At 36.7% G+C, this 17,077-nt stretch overlaps 1 long non-coding RNA gene across 3 annotated transcripts; it reads left to right on the top strand.

Moving 5' to 3' along the window:
- The first annotated feature begins 4,621 nt into the window (after positions 1 to 4,621).
- Positions 4,622 to 8,220, top strand: LOC308688794. Of its 3 annotated transcripts, XR_014029937.1 has the most exons (6): positions 4,622 to 5,576; positions 5,758 to 5,822; positions 6,094 to 6,149; positions 6,502 to 6,582; positions 7,019 to 7,126; positions 7,674 to 8,220. It is a non-coding gene; the product is annotated as an uncharacterized lncRNA (long non-coding RNA). The 3 variants fall into 3 exon arrangements; XR_014029938.1 differs by having other exon boundaries at positions 4,622 to 5,822; positions 6,542 to 6,582; XR_014029939.1 differs by having other exon boundaries at positions 4,622 to 6,149; positions 6,542 to 6,582.
- The last annotated feature ends 8,857 nt before the right edge of the window (positions 8,221 to 17,077 follow it).

Raw genomic sequence — 17,077 nt, 5'->3', positions numbered from 1 at the left:
ATACAATTAAAATAGCTGGAGCAATTGCTTTGCGGTCAGGTGCCCTTTTTTCAAATAATAAAAAAAAACTGCTAAAAAACGAGATGGGTTTAGCAGGGGGAGTGGGATTTTCACAGCATTAAAATACGGACTGGTGCACTATGGGGCGCCGTTTGTAAAGCGGCTCACGCTGAAAATAACAGCAACATTTTGTCACATTTAACTTCAAACAATGTTAAAAAAACTGGTATGAATTTTTGACAGTCACTTTTTACCACATTTACAACAATATTTGTCAACTTAGAGATATTTTAAATAGTTAAATCTAAATATTAAATGTTACACCTAAATGTTAAATATTAAATCTAAATGTTAAATCTAAATCTAAATGTTAAATCTAAATCTAAATGTTAAATCTAAATATTAAATCTAAATCTAAATGTTAAATCTAAATGTTAAATCTAAATCTAAATGTTAAATCTAAATATTAAATCTAAATGTTAAATCTAAATGTTAAATGTTAAATCTAAATCTAAATGTTAAATCTAAATATTAAATCTAAATCTAAATGTTAAATCTAAATGTTAAATCTAAATCTAAATGTTAAATCTAAATCTAAATCTAAATGTTGAATCTAAATCTAAATGTTGAATCTAAATGTTTTGGGTGAAACTAAATATTTAACTAAAATGCAAATTCAAAATGCCGGAAGTGGCAAAATAAAAGCTCGAGGTGGTCAGTGTGTGTTTATAGCATGGTTTATAGTGTCAAATAATGAATAAAAACCATCTCATAATAATAACTATAATATAACGATAATAACTTCCTAAAATAATAAACACGTTTGGAGAAACTGTAGAGTTTCGTAATGAGAGTGATGACATGACATTCAGTCAAAGTGAGCCCCCTAGTGGCTGGCTATTATGGCTACAGGTTATAAGTCCCGCACTTTTCATAAAAGTTACACTAGCCTACTCTTCAAATACAGTTTCTCCAAACGTGTTTATTATTTTAGGTAGTTATTATCACGATAATCTATGTCCAAGAGTCCATTTCCTCGGATGAGATGGTTTTTATTCGTTATTTGACACTATAAACCATGCTATAAACACACACTGACCACCTCGAGCTTTTATTTTGGCACTTCCTGTTACCGGCATTTTGAATTTGCATATTAGTTAAATATTTAGTTTCAACCCAAACATTTAGATTCAACATTTAGATTTAGATTTAACATTTAGATTTAGATTCAACATTTATATTTATATTTAGATTTAACATTTAGATTTAACATTTATATTTAGATTCAACATTTAGATTTAGATTTAGATTTAACATTTAGATTTAACATTTAGATTTAACATTTAGATTTAGATTTAACATTTAGATTTAACATTTAGATTTAGATTTAATATTTAGATTTAGATTTAACATTTAGATTTAGATTTAACATTTAACATTTAGATTTAACATTTAGATTTAGATTTAATATTTAGATTTAACATTTAGATTTAGATTTAGCATTTAGATTTAACATTTAACATTTAGGTGTAACATTTAATATTTAGATTTAACTATTTAAAATATCTTTAAGTTGACAAATATTGTTGTAAATGTGGTAAAAAGTGACCGTCAAAAATTCATACCAGTTTTTTAAACATTGTTTGAAGCTAAATGTGACAAAATATTGCTGTTATTTTCAGCGTGAGCCGCTTTACAAACGGCGCCCCATAGTGCACAGCACAGTGCTCCCGCTCCCCTCTCCAGCACAGGTGTATAACGTCATAGACTCACCACACTACTGCCAGTCACATCTTGGTTTAGAGATTGAGTGGTGACAAAAGCATTTGATTATATCTTCATCAAGATGGGTTTCCCAGGGTGAGTGGGATTTTCACAGCATTAAAATATGGACTGGTGAAATCAGTTGATTGTAACTCATTTTGTGTGAATGTAAACTGTTACTACATCCAAATAAAATGTATTTAATAATTTTATGAATATATATATTTTTTAATATCCGATATATTTTTTTATTTTAAAGTATTTTAATAATAATTCATATAATAATTTAATAATAATTAATATGTATATAGTTTTACTTAGAAATTAGTTTTGTGATATATTATATTAATATTATTATATTTATATAATAATTTAATAATTAAAAAAATATTGTTTACTTGGAAATTGGTTTTATGATAAATATTATTTTTATTATATTAGTTTTAGATATTTTTTATTGTATTTATTTTGAAAATATATTTTAATAATAATTAATATAATATACTCTTATATATTAATTTACAAATAATTAAAAATATACATATATAGTTTTGCTTAGAAAATGGCCGAATGTCGAATTCATCTATGGGCGGATGTGCACTTGTGAAAATCGCGCGCGCTAATTCATTCCAGGCATATAACTAACGGTACCTTAATTGTTTGCACTCTTAATTATCACGTTGTTTTTCCAATGGATCCTAGGATTTACGAAGAATTTTTTTCCTACAAATCCCATGGGACATACCCTGATGGGTTAAGCAAGACAGAAAAAAACACACTGCGAAAAAAGCGCACAACTTTGAGATTGAAGGTAGCCTAATATATTATTTTTTAATTAATAACTTGTGATGTGATATATATATATATATATATATGAAGAGTTCAGATGCAAAAGCCTCTAAGTGCCATCTGAAATTTTCTTCTAAAATTATCATTTTTATCAAGCTTGTATATTTAAATTCAGTTATTTCACTTAAATGGCAATGAAAATTACCTATTAATTGTCATTTAAGTGAAATTACTGAACTTAAATATACGAGCTTGATAAAAATGATCATTTTAGAAGAAAATTTCAGATGGCACTTAGAGGCTTTTGCATCTGAACTCTTCATATATATATATATATATATATATATATATATATATATATATATATACATATATATATATATATATATATATATATATATATATATATAGTAATTGATCATAAAATGTTTCATATAAATTTACGTTGGCTTCACCAATTCAGTAGCCTATATAGGCATACCTTTATGCGTTATCAGGATTTAGTTAAATTATTTAATAGAACAGAATAACCGAATTAAGGGACCGTTCGTTATTTATGGACCACCGGAGGAAAATAGGAGAGGGTCATGTAGGCTATTTTATTCTTTGCTGAGGGGAGGGTCATCCAACTTTTTTTAGTCAAGGGGGAGGGTCACCCAAAATTTGTATTGTATTTTGTATTCATGAAAGCAGCTAAATTTCCAAGTGGCTTGTTTGGTGCATATTTTTCCATGTAGCTCCACGTTGCTTTCTCAGTCTCGGCCCCCCATCGCTAGGGTCTGACCCAACAAAAATCGTTTGACAGTGCGCGCGCGCGTACGCGCTCAGAAAAAAATGCATCATGTCAGAACAGAACGCCAATGAAATGTTTACTGGCAAAGCTTGGCAAAACGGCAAAGCTTTAAAGCACGATCAAATAATGAACTTTTGTGATTGCGAATAAGTGCAGTTTCCTGAGTGTAAATCTACCGCTGAGAAGTCACTGACATGAAGCTGGAATGACTAGCTCAAAGGTTTCACATTGCCTATAGCATAATATTATGTTAAAGTTTCAAACCAACAGCAGAAACAGGAATTTAGGAACATAAGTCAAATGTAAGTAACATAACATTAATACCTGGTCGAATTTCTGGCAACTTTATTATAAAATTAATTTTACATTCCTATGGCCAACATTCTTTATTAAAAAATGGTAACACTTTATAATAAGGTTTCATAATAAAGAAAAATCCATGTGCCATTGATAAATAAAATGGAATCGCCTCAGCACAATAAGGAAATTACGTAATAATAGGAAATAATACCAGAACAAAAAAGTGCTAGTTATTAATAATATACAAAAAATAAACATTTTTAATATTACCGTAGGCCTAATAGTAAACATATCTAATAGGCTTACTGTTTCAAATGACATCATTGCTGTTTGAGCGGCGCGCGCTGAAGCTGAAGAGAACGAACATTAAACTGAATCGCTTTGCTAGAAGCTTAATCAACTTAACGTTGCTGAAGAATGCAACTAAACCCAAAGAATTTACAACTTTTTATTACAATAGTGTATAGGCTACAAGTATAATGATATGACAGTCCCAATCATAGCTTTTAATGTTTTGCGTTGCTGCTTGATCCCGCGCGTTGAAGCTGAAGAGAACGAGCACCGGGACCCAGCAAACACAGAACGTTCCCCTAACGTTCCCGTTTGGTTCCCATTTGGTTATTTTTTTGGGAACCAAACAAGAACGTTCTGGGAACGTTCCCTGTAGGTTATTTTTAGGATCTTTGTTTATAACATTAAGGGAACGTTCCCAGAACGTTCCCTGTAGGTTATTTTTAGGTTTAAATTTATAACCTAAAGAGAACGTTCTGGGAACATTCCCTTTAGGTTATTTTTTGGATATATTTTTATAACTTTAAGGGAACGTTCCCAGAACGTTCCCTGTAGGTTATTTTTAGGTTTAAATTTATAACCTAAAGAGAACGTTCTGGGAACATTCCCTGTAGGTTATTTTTAGGATCTATTTTTATAACTTTAAGGGAACGTTCCCAGAACGTTCCCTGTAGGTTATTTTTAGGTTTAAATTTATAACCTAAAGAGAACGTTCTGGGAACGTTCCCTGCAGGTTGTTATTTAATAACCTAAAGAGAACCTTCCCAGAACGTTCCCTGCAGGTTATTTTTAGGTTTAATTTTTATAACCTAAAGAGAACCTTCCCAGAACGTTTCCTTGCAGGTTTTAGGTTTTATTTGTATAACCTAAAGAGAACGTTCTGGGAACGTTCTCTGCAGGTTATTATTTTAATATCACTTAGCCTACTATTAACAGGCAGATTACCAACTGACAACGTCGTCAGTACGGTCCCCTAAGGTTATAAGATAACCAACAACGTTCAGATCTATTCGCAATAACTTTTTATTAATGATATTTTAAATTATGTTATATTTTAATTCTATATGTTTATTTAAATGCTGCATGACTTTGAAGTGTTTTAATGCGCATGCGCGTGATCAAACACTGGAGCACGTGCGCTGCTCGAGAGCAGATGGAAACGTCATCGACAACTGACAAACAACAAAACTCCCGTCTCTCGCTGTTGGTTTCACTGCTTTCAGGTAAGTTTAGACAACAAAATCTCACAAATAATACACACAAACGCCCCTGACACATTTCTTACGTGTAATTGACACGCTTCTGTTAAATATTTATTTTAAAGAAATGGTTTTATGTCTTTGAAAAAGTCCGTTAGCATCTACGCTAGCTAACCGGTTTCAAAAGACAACGTTAGGCCTAAGTTACGTTAAGTTGAGGTCTTATTTATGAAAGTTTGGGTTTTTAAACACATATTTAGTGTAGATAACAGTTTTTGATAGTTTTGCTGGTAATTTGTCAATGGGAAGTAAGCTAATTTATTTAGGCTAACCAAAAAGAATGCACTGTATTGTTAACTTAATCAGTGACGTTACTTACCAATATTGCTAAAATGTGATTTCAGAATAGCGAGAGAAAAAATAAAACTCTACAACAAGGGGTGAGTTATTGTTTAATCATGATGATAATTCCATATGCATTTATTTCACAATATATTATCTTAAGATTTGTATATATTTATCTTTTCTGCATTTCACCTCTGTTCTAGCTTGGTTCCTTGTAATAAACCTATCACATGTAATATTTTTGGCTCTGTGACAAACAGCATGTTATGTTCCTAGATCATCATGCTGTGATGGCCTGCTGCACTCCCTGTCCAAGAAAATCTCTATGAACCATATGACTAGTAAGCAAAACCACCTCAAACATGCAGTGCACTGCTGTCCAAAGGTTTGGGGTCTGTAAGATTTATGCTTTTGAAATAAGTCTCACATTTTAAAATCATTAACCCCAAGTTTTTTCAGTGAGATTGTCCTTGAGAAGCCTGTAAGCTAAATAATCAGCTAAATAATAGGCGACTAATACAATATTATAATGGTCATAGTTATAATAATTCATTTAACTATTATGATAACATGATATCCTGATGATTACTATATTTTATTTTATTTCTTTAGGTCTGTTTTGAATTATGTTGGCCAATGAGACTGACAACATACTGTCCAACTCAAAGGTATTTATGTATTTTTTTATTTTTTTTTATTGATCAATACTGAAATTCTTTGTACTTTTAAATGCGGTTCAGGGGGTCGACAACTTTAGGCAGTTATTTTTCACAGATTTATTTATTTAATGTTTATTTGACAGGGACAAATGCATAGAACATTGCTTTATAAAAAATACAAAGTAGATGCCATGCATACAGGTTTATAGCCATGACTAATTTGCAACCCCTAGATATCTTGGGCAGCTGTGGCTCATACTCTTAGCCTTTAAAAATGTTTGAATTGATATCCCCAATGCAATATCAGGGGGTAAATATATCATTAGAGTTCTTAAAGTTATGGCTTTGCTCTTGTTACCAGATGAGATAAAATCCCTATTGTTTGGCCCTGTATTCTTCAGGACAAGACCTTGATGCCATCCACAGTCAGTAGATGAAGAAGGTGAGTTTAGCCGAATTCAGTTCTCTTTCACTTTTTTTTTTTAGCTTAAACAGACACGTGCACGCAAAATGAAGTCAAAATGGCGAGTTTCCTCTTGTCTTGTGTTTTAAACAGAAAGAAAACGGATGCGTGTCATTTATATTAGTTCTGCGCATTCGTCTTAAAGGGACAGCAGCCTAACGTACCCGCAGCTGCTTGTGTCGCCAATGGTGATCAAACATCAAAAGAGAGAATGACTTGTAGCTTTAGCAAAGATACATTAATTTTATAGTTATTTTATTTTTACACTGAAGACTTATTTTACATTTTGATAAATCAATTTCTGTACCTGATAAGTTAGATTTAACTGAAAAACATAATGCACTGCTTATTTCAACTGTGTTTTTCTTCTATTGTATTTATCTATGCTTGTTATCTATTGTAATTTTCTATGCAGGTTCACTCTACAAAATCCCCCCAATAGAGGTTATGCGGAGCGCCCAGCGGTTGAACCGGAAAGAGGTCTAAGCATTTCCGCTTTTCACTTCCGTACACATCTGCAGCGGTAGGTGATCTCTGAGTTTACTGTTAATTTTTGCTTATTACACTAAAATTCTTACTTCTGTTTTAATTAAAATGTCACGAAGGCTAAAATATCAGAAAAGGGAACATCCGAACAGCAGTTTTTGTTGTGTGCCGGTCTGCTCTATGTCGGGGAAAATGAGTAGTACAAATAGGTTCTGTACTCATAAAGTGACGTCAACATCAGCAGTAGCATTCGCCGTCAGGCAAGTGTTATTTAAATAAACTCCTGATGTACTTACAAACTTTCCAATGCCTCGTTTAATGAGTACAGAACCTATTTGTACTACTGTAGTAGTTTGGTACCATTCTGGGCATTATTAGTGGGGTAATTTACCAGATACAAACCTGGAGCCGTTAGCGCATGCACTAAACCATACGGCTGATATCTCTAAATAAACTCTAAATTTTTCAATATTGTGCAGCACTAATATTGAGCATATCTTAAAGTGAACCTGGAATGATAATTTGTGATACCAGATGAGATGTATGTATGATAGATTTTGAACTGTACTATTTTTTTATTTCAGGTTTTCTGGGATCCCAGCGGAAGGCATCAAGGCATCAGATGTTGGCCTGGACAGATGCACCTGTAAACTACACCGACCTTTGCTTTTGCATGGATGGCTGATTATTACCATGTTCTGTGAGGGTTTCATTATAGCAAAACTGAGCACCTGTGACAGTGGAATTTGTAGGTGTAAAGTCACAGAGATTAAAAAAAAAAAATTGATAGCAGTTTCAAACTTTTTTTCACTTTCTTTCTCATAAACAACACAGCAGTTACAGGTTTTCAAATTCTTCATTGGAGGTGAGACTTATACATAAAAGGTAGAGCGAATTCGCAGGTCAGAGTTCACTAGACTTAAATATTATTTTCTCTGTTTTTTATTTGACTTCAGAGAGAGAGGCTTAATATGGGTATCCTTACCCCTATATAAAACATTCCTTTTTTGATTTGTAGTCTGAAATAATAAATAGTGCAATATAAATAAATGCAATGTAGTGTTTTGAAATATATAAATTTTTCTATACACATTGATGCTGAAATATCTGAATAAATACATGATACCAGCAGCGCTCGTGCTCATATCTCCTACAGCTTGTGATCCCAATTGTGATCCACAATCCCACCTCACTCTTTTCATTTGCTCCAGATGAATATTAATGCCATTACAGGGCTTGAATTTTGGCATGGGATTGTGTGTCCATGTAACGCGTTGTCTTTTAATTTTCTTGTTAAATTTGCAGATGGTGTTGGGAGTTTAAATGTTTTGAGCGGAGTGAAGATTGGCACATTCATGTATATTGTATATAAATTAATACTTTTTCAACTTTATAGCCAAAGTTATAGGCTACAGTTTGCAAAAAGATCGTTTTAATTAAAATGTTTGTGCAGTTTTATTTGAAATATTTTCATGTTTGAAATATTAAATGTAAATTACTGTTCCTGAATACATTTTGCTAACGCTGTTTTTAATGACTTATTTTAGGTTGATAATTAAACAATGAATAAACAAAAACATGGATTGTGTGCTGATTTATTTATTTAATACAAACTGATTGATTTACTTATTAGTGATAGTTTCTGTAAATTCAATTTATTGTAATAATATATTCATAGGATTCTTAAGTGTTTGAACAATAAACAATGTAGAATATGTTGTTTGTAGACCTACAATTTGTGTACAGGCATATCAGGATGTGTAGACGTTAGGAGAACGTTCCGGGAACGTTCTGGGAACCTTTCGGCAACGTTCCGGGAACGTTCCCCTAACCTTCCGGGAACGTTACGAGAACCTTGCGGGAACCTTTCGGGAACGTTCTGGGAACCTTTCGGGAACGTTCCGGGAACGTTCCCCTAACCTATAGGGAACGTTCTATTAACGTAAAGAAAACTTTCCTGGCTAACCAATAGGGAACGTTCTTGGGAACGTTCTGGGAACGTTCTGGGAACCAAAAACTAACGTTCCCAGAACGTTCCCAGAACGTTAAATTGTTAGCTGGGGAAACTGAAGAACGTTTCAGGTGGTTTAAATCAACAAAGCGCATCCTATGTCATATTATATTCAGATATTTATTATACATCAAACTTAATATTACGACTAATATCTGCACAAAATGACGTGAATGCACAAGCGAACTCGATTGTTCTGGTCAGAATGTGTTATCCCTGTTCTGGACGCTCTTTGTCATGGTTGTAAAAAAACAACAATGGCTATCTGAACATATTTGTCAAGCGCAAATCAGCACAGAAGTAGGCTAATCACTAAATTATCAGGGAGGGTCATGCCTTTTTTCACAATCATTTTGGAGGGTCATTGAAAAATGTATTTCTGGCGAAGGGAGGGTCAAGTCTTTTTTGACAATTTATCTCAAAACTCCTCCGGTAGCCCCTTAAAAAAACCGAACAGTCCCTAAGCAATAATAAAGAATACATAATTTTACTAGTTTTACTTCTAATACACACAACAAAATATTTTTTAAGTTATATTGTGTTTAAAATTCAGTAGGCTACTGCAGTTGTGTTAAAAGTTCCAAGTTTCCCAATTTATGTGAATATGTTACAGATATGCATATGCAATATTCACCTTCATATTTATTAGCTAAATTATTTGAATCCACGGCATCGAGGTAAAGTACCGTGACGACGAGTTAAAGTACCAGGATTACCGTTCTTTGCTTTGAGGGGAGTGTGATTTCACCAGTCCGTATTTTAATGCTGTGAAAATCCCACTCCCCCTGCTAAACCCATCTCGTTTTTTAGCAGTTTTTTTTTTATTATTTAAAAAAGGGCACCTGACCGCAAAGCAATTGCTCCAGCTATTTTAATTGTATATCCATAAGCTATGTAAGATGTAAAATTGAAAGAATGAATGAAATAAATAATGCTTTTTGGGGCAATAATGTGCTGGAAAATAACTTTTTTTTTTTTAAATGTCTAAGGTTTCTTTACTTTCTTTTTTCAATTATCACTAATAATTTGTTTTATTTCTATTTTTAAGACGCAATTAAGCAAAAAACAAACAAACAAAAAGACAGGTAGCCTATTTGCCTCATAGGCTACAACATCTATTTGATGAACTCTTAAAGCCTATCTTCGTGAAAAATTACATTCATGTGCAATGGGGAGAGTAGGCCTACAATATTTTCCTATGAACCACAGCGTGTTTAACACACAAACGATAAGTTCAGTTAAATTAAGTGAAAACAGTTTTGTTTTGATAGCTGTTGGCTTTATTCCTTACTCGTCGAAGTTTAGTTTGAATCGATCTGCCATGTTTTTTTGTTTGTTTGTGTTTGTTTTTTGCATCTTTTATCCACACTAGTTCACTTTCTGTTAATTTATTGAAGTGTAGACAAAGCTTCCATGCAGGATCTGGGTGCTTGCTGTGTGAAAAATCGATCGATAAATGGATATAGTGCATTTAATAGTGCAAATAAATGGAAGTGCATTTAAACTCGCTTGCGCGTGCACGCGATGGGAAGTGCGATTTGTCCGGGGAGTCGGATTTCGGTCCAACACCGGCAACGGTAAATGGCAGTGAGCCCAGCCCACCCATCCGGGAAGTGTCAGCTCTTATTTTGAAAAGGGCTTATTGAGGGGGCGTGACATCACATTGAAGCAATACCCCTGATTGGCTGACTACACGTGTGGATCGTAGTCACACACTCAGCGGAAAGATAGTGCCAAAAAGATCTGTAGACGCGTGCAGAGGGATCTGTGAATGCCCTGTGATCTGCAAACGCGTGTAGAGGGATCTGTGAATGCCCTGTGATCTGCAAACACAGATCCAACACTTGCATGCTGAGCTTTGCACAGAATGTGTAGGATTGTCTTTTTACAGTGGTTTGAAAATACAAGTTAGACTGTGTTTGTTTGCAAATTGTGAGGAGGGCATTTGTAGATTTTTTAATGGAAAAAAACAGCGAAACAGTTGTGCCAAAATTCTGAAAACAAATGCAACACAATCTACAAACAAATAATGACCCTCATGCGCAGACAAATCACTTTGCATTCATTCAAATTCTGGTAGTCAAGTACAAGTCACTGATTTCTATTTGTGAATCATAAAGAGTTTGTTTGCGGATTTTAAATCTATTTGTAGATTGCATTTTATATTTGTATGTCATGAAGAGTCTGTTTGTGGATTTTTTATCTATCTGTAGATATTGTTTTACATTTGCGGATCATGACGAGTTTGTTTGCAGATTTGGAATCTATTTACAGATTGTGTTTTACATTTGCAGATTATGAGGAGTTTGTTTGCAGATTTTAAATTTATTTGTAGATTGTGTTTTGTGTTTACAAATTGTAATATGCATTTTTGACTCATAGTCTCTTCATTTTCAATGATTATGGCATTATTTTGTCACAACAGCGAAACAATAGTGTCAGAATTCTGAAAACAAATGTGACAATCTACAAACAGAACATGATCTTCACCTGCAAACAAGTCACTTTAAATTCATTTAAATTCTGGTTTTCAAGTACAAGTCACTGATTTCTATTTGTGAATCAGGATATGTTTATTTGTGGATTTTTAATCTTTTTGTAGATCATGCTTTATATTTGTGGATCACAAAGAGTTTGTTTGAGGACTTTGTATCTATTTGTAAATCTTGTTTTACATTTGCAGATCATGAGGACTTTGTTTGCGGATTTTTTATCTATTTGTAGATTGTGTTTTGTGTTTACAAGTTGTAATATCTATTTGTGACTTTTAGTCTGTCCATTTTCAATGTTTTTGGCATCAATTTATCCCCATAATGTTGTACCTACTGGTAAAGATGTTCTTCTGTTGAGCTGTTCTCAGGTGGCTGACTCCACATCAAGCCAGGATAGAGGGGAGAATGCGTTAAATGAGCATCTGCTACGTGTTGGTCTGGGTGGGCTGGACATTGACTCATGTGAGGTTTCTGAAGGTTGTCGGAAACAACTTCTGGACCTCGTTTTGCGGTACGAGGATATTTTCTCCCGCCATCATCTTGATTGTGGTAAGGCTGAGGGATTCATGCACAGAATTCATCTCACTGATGCCAGACCTTTTCGCTTGCCATATCGGAGAGTGCCCCCGAGTCAGTATCAGGTTCTTCGCAAAGTACTTAATGAGATGGAGGAGAGAGAGATAATTCGGAAGTCTACCGGCGAATTTGCCTCTCCACTGGTGCTGGTTTGGAAAAAGAATGGGGATCTACGTATCTGCACTGATTTTAGGTGGCTGAATAAAAGAACGTACAAAGATGCATACCCACTTCCCCACCAGGCTGATTGCTTGGCTGCACTAGGTGGTAATTTTTTGTTCAGCACCATGGATCTCACATCGGGATTTTACAACATGCCCTTGCATGTTGATGACAGGAAATACTCGGCTTTCACAACCCCGATGGGGCTATACGAATATAACCGACTTCCACAGGGTTTATGTAATAGTCCTGGTAGTTTTATGAGAATGATGACTGCAATTTTTGGTGATCAGAACTTCTTAAGTCTCCTCTGTTATCTTGACGATCTTCTCGTTTTCTCTCCTGATGAGAAGATTGCTTTGGAGCGACTGGAAATGGTCTTTAGCAGATTGCGTGGGCACAACTTGAAGCTGTCTCCAAAGAAATGCTATTTTCTCAAAAAATCGGTGAAATTTCTCGGGCACATAGTTAATGAGATGGGTGTCTCTACTGACCCTTGTAAAGTTGAGAGTATTGCAAGAATGACTTGCACTGATCTGATGGAACAGGATGGTGTGACTCCAAGTCAGAAACATATAAGGTCATTTCTTGGCATGGTAAATTATTACCAACATTTCATACCTAAATACTCATCCATTGCTAGACCTCTCTTTGAATTGCTTACAGGACAGACAAGGAAGTCTAAGGGAGGCTGGAGATTGAAGAGATCTTCACAGGCCCATAAGCTGAGTCGTGAGCACTGGACTGGAGACCATGTCAGGGCCTTTGAGATGTTAAAGTCGTCCCTTCTTAATAGTGTGGTTCTAGCACATCCGAACTTTGATAAGCCTTTTGTGCTTTCCACTGATGCTTCATTGGATGGCATTGGGGCTGTTATTTCTCAAGTGCAAGAGGGCGACACTATTGCTAGACCAATCGCATTCGCTAGTAAATCGCTGTCTCTGTCTCAGGGGAACTATCCTGCTCATAGATTAGAATTTCTGGCCTTAAAATGGGCAGTGTGTGACAAGTTTAGCCATTGGCTAAGAGGTACCAAATTCACTGTCTGCACTGATAATAATCCGCTGACCCATATTATGACCAAGCCAAAATTGGATTGTTGTGAACAGAGATGGGTGGCGAAATTAGCCAGTTATGATTTCGACATCAAATATGTCCCAGGCTCTCAGAATTCAGTTGCTGATGCTTTGAGCCGTGTGCCCTTTGTGAATGTGGGTCAGAGGTTGCTGAATGAATCGTTTGCTCGACTTAGGTGCAATATGAAGGAGATGTCTGATGGCTCTGTGCAGAATGCTTTTAGGCAGGCAGTGAATGGTGCTGATCATTTCACTCACATTAATTCTGTCGTCCAGAATTCTACATTTGTGCCAAGTGACGTTGTTTCAGGAGTTTGCCCCAGATGGTTGACATTGATTTTGATTTTTCCCCTGTTTATTCGGTGAAGGAACTTTGTGACAAACAACACAGTGACAGAATTCTCTCTCGTGTTTTGGAGTATGTTGAGAGATGCCGTAGGCCTTCGAGGAGAGAGAGAGCAAATGAGCCTGCTGCAGTTGTGAGATATTTGAAGCATTGGGAGAAACTTAAGATTGTCGATGGGGTGCTTTACAGGGTGTCTAGGGACAGCTTGATGAGGATGAAGCGATTTCAGTTTGTGGTACCCGACTCTCTCAGAGCTGAGGTGATGAAAGGCACTCATGACCTCGCAGGTCATCAGGGTCAGTTCAGAACCCTCAGCCTGGTGAGACAACGTTTTTTTCTGGTTGCATTTAGACAGGGATGTGCGTGAATATGAGCATCATTGCCAGCGATGTGTCGTCAGTAAGACTGTTGAACCAGATGGCAGAGCTCCTCTGGTGAATATACAGTCCGGCAGGCCTCTGCAGATTGTCTGCATTGACTTCTGGTCAGCAGAAAATTCACAAAACAAATCTGTTGATGTTCTTGTTGTGACTGATCATTTCACTAGACTGGCACAGGCCTTCCCATGTAAAAATCAATCAGCCAAGGAGGTAGCCAGGGTTCTATGGGATAAATACTTCTGTATCTACGGGTTTCCGGAGAGAATTCACTCCGATCAAGGAGCTACTTTCGAAAGTAACCTCATCAGTGAACTTCTCAAAGTTTCAGGTGTAAAGAAATCTCATACAACCCCGTATCACCCAATGGGAAACGGTGCTGTTGAACGTTTCAACAGGACGCTTGGTAATATGATTCGTGTATTACCCCCTGTCGAAAAACATGAATGGCCAAGACGGTTACAGACTCTCACTTTCATGTATAATTGTACAGTGCATGAGACTACAGGGTTTGCCCCTTTTTATCTCATGTTTGGGAGGGTCCCCCGTCTGCCCGTGGATATGATGTTTCGAAGTCTTTTGAGTGATTCCACATTATCAGATTTCTCTAAGTATGTGTCCACCTTGTCAAAGGATCTTTCTGAAGCTATGAACATAGCTCAAAAGCTCGCTTCTAAGGAGCAACACCGCCATGCTGTGTTGTACAATAGAAAGGCAAAGGGGTCTGATATTGGCGTCTCTGATCGTGTGCTATTGGCAAACCGTGCTGAAAGGGGGAAGAAAAAAATTGCTGATCATTGGGAATCAATTGTGTATACTGTGGTTGAAAAATTTCCTAGCACACACACATTCAGAATTCAGAATACTATCACTGGTCAGGAAAAAGTAGTTCTACCAGAAAGACTCGAGAGAATAGATATAGTAACAAGCATACATTTATTAGTGATCCAGCAGCAATATGTACAATAAGTATTTGGCGTAGGCCCCATCCGTAACACGCGATCTGAGGGTTCGGATTCAGCATTTCCTGCCTGAAGATGAAGGCAGCGGCGCAGCCGACCCCCAGTGAGAAATTGGAAGGGACCATCCTGGTGGTGGTGGGGAGGTTGGAGGGGAAGGGACCATCCTGCGGTGATGGAGGAACCATCTTGGTGGTGGTGGGGTGGATGGTGGTGAGTGGAAGCGTTCAGCATCTGCGAACTCAGACAAGTGTAAGTACAGGTCCTTTATACTTCTAGTATTAGAACATGATTGGATAGATGAGAAGGTAATAAGTGACGCAACAATTGAGTCTTCCCGGCAGAACTTACGCTAAAGCTTCCATTTCTACCAGAAAGACTCGGGAGAATAGATATAGTAACAAGCATACATTTATTAGTGATCCAGCAGCAATATGTACAATAAGTATTTGGCGTAGGCCCCATCCGTAACTCGCGATCTGAGGGTACGGATTCAGCATTTCCTGCCTGAAGATGAAGTCAGCGGCGCAGCCGACCCCCAAAATTAGGTGGAAGATGATTCCACTGGAACGGAGCACACCCCCAAAGATGGAAAGAAATATACCCGCCGCCGTTTAACGTGTAGTACCTAAATATAAAACGAAAAAGAAAAAGATCAAGCAGCGAGATAGACGTGGCACCATATGTATCATCGAGGATGGTAAATCTATGAATATAAACTGGAGGTATACTTTTATGCAATATACTTCCTGCTGCTGTAATTATGCTATATATTAATGCTTTAACTTTTCCTTTTAAAATACGCATGTACTAGGCCACGCTGGGCCACACACAGACAAGGCCGCGCTGAGCCACGATAGACGAGGCCGCGCTGAGCCTTACATAGAGGGGGCCGCGCTGAGCCACACATAGACAAGGCCACGCTGAGCCACACATAGACGAGGCCACGCTGAGCCACACATAGACGAGGCCACGCTGAGCCACAAATGACGAGGCCACGCTGAGCCACACATAGACGAGGCCACGCTGAGCCACAAATGACGAGGCCACGCTGAGCCACACATAGACGAGGCCACGCTGAGCCACAAATGACGAGGCCACGCTGAGCCACACATAGACAAGGCCACGCTGAGCCACAAGGCTGCTAATGCCACACATAGCAAAAGCTCCTATCATGGCAACTAAGCCATAGTGCGAGTTATACTACTGAACTATCAACAGATAGATAAAGCATAGCACCACCACCAGAAGTTGCATAGAGATTTACCTGGATCGTTACTGCAGAGCTTGCTGAGCTTCAAGAATGATCTTAAGATCAGGTCTTACGTAAGACTCGAATGCAGAAGAAGACCATCTACCCAAGATCTTGATAGCAGCTGTAGAAATGCCACGTTCGGCTGCTGAGGTAGCTGCTCCAATCCTGAATGAGTGTCCAGTGTACAGGGAAGGGGATAGACTACAGTTTTTAAGAACAGAAACTAAATGAGATCTGAACCAGCCTTTGGAAAGAGGAGCTCCGTTAGGAAGTGAGAATAGGGGTGAGTGATCTGAGGATCTAGGGCGGATTTTGAGAAATCGAATCATAGATGAGAAGGGGCAAAAATTATTGCTAATTTTAGAAATTGTTATAGAGACACCAGAGCCTAGAGAGTCATTTTTAGAGTACTTAAGAAAAAGAGTAAAGAAGTTAGGTGAGAATTTTAAGTCGGAGATAGAAAGACCGCGGACGGGATCAAATTGTTTAGATGCTGAAGTGAATTCGCCTGGGCGCATAAATCCATAGAAAGCAGTTAAAAACACAGCTTCTAGCAAAATATTGGAGTATGTGGAAAAAAGGCCATTGCGTAGTGAAAGGATCAATCTTTGCAATAAAGGCAAAGAAAGAGGCAACCTTTTATCAGGGGAATTCGTAGAGGATTTAGCTATGCCTTTGAGCAGTAATCGAACAGAAGAATCAGTGAAAAGGCTTGGAAAATCGGGATTAAAATA

This window comes from Scardinius erythrophthalmus (genome assembly GCF_964197995.2).
Source record: "Scardinius erythrophthalmus genome assembly, chromosome: 3".
NCBI lineage: Eukaryota > Metazoa > Chordata > Actinopteri > Cypriniformes > Leuciscidae > Scardinius > Scardinius erythrophthalmus.
This window is presented reverse-complemented; position numbering and strand designations above follow the sequence as displayed.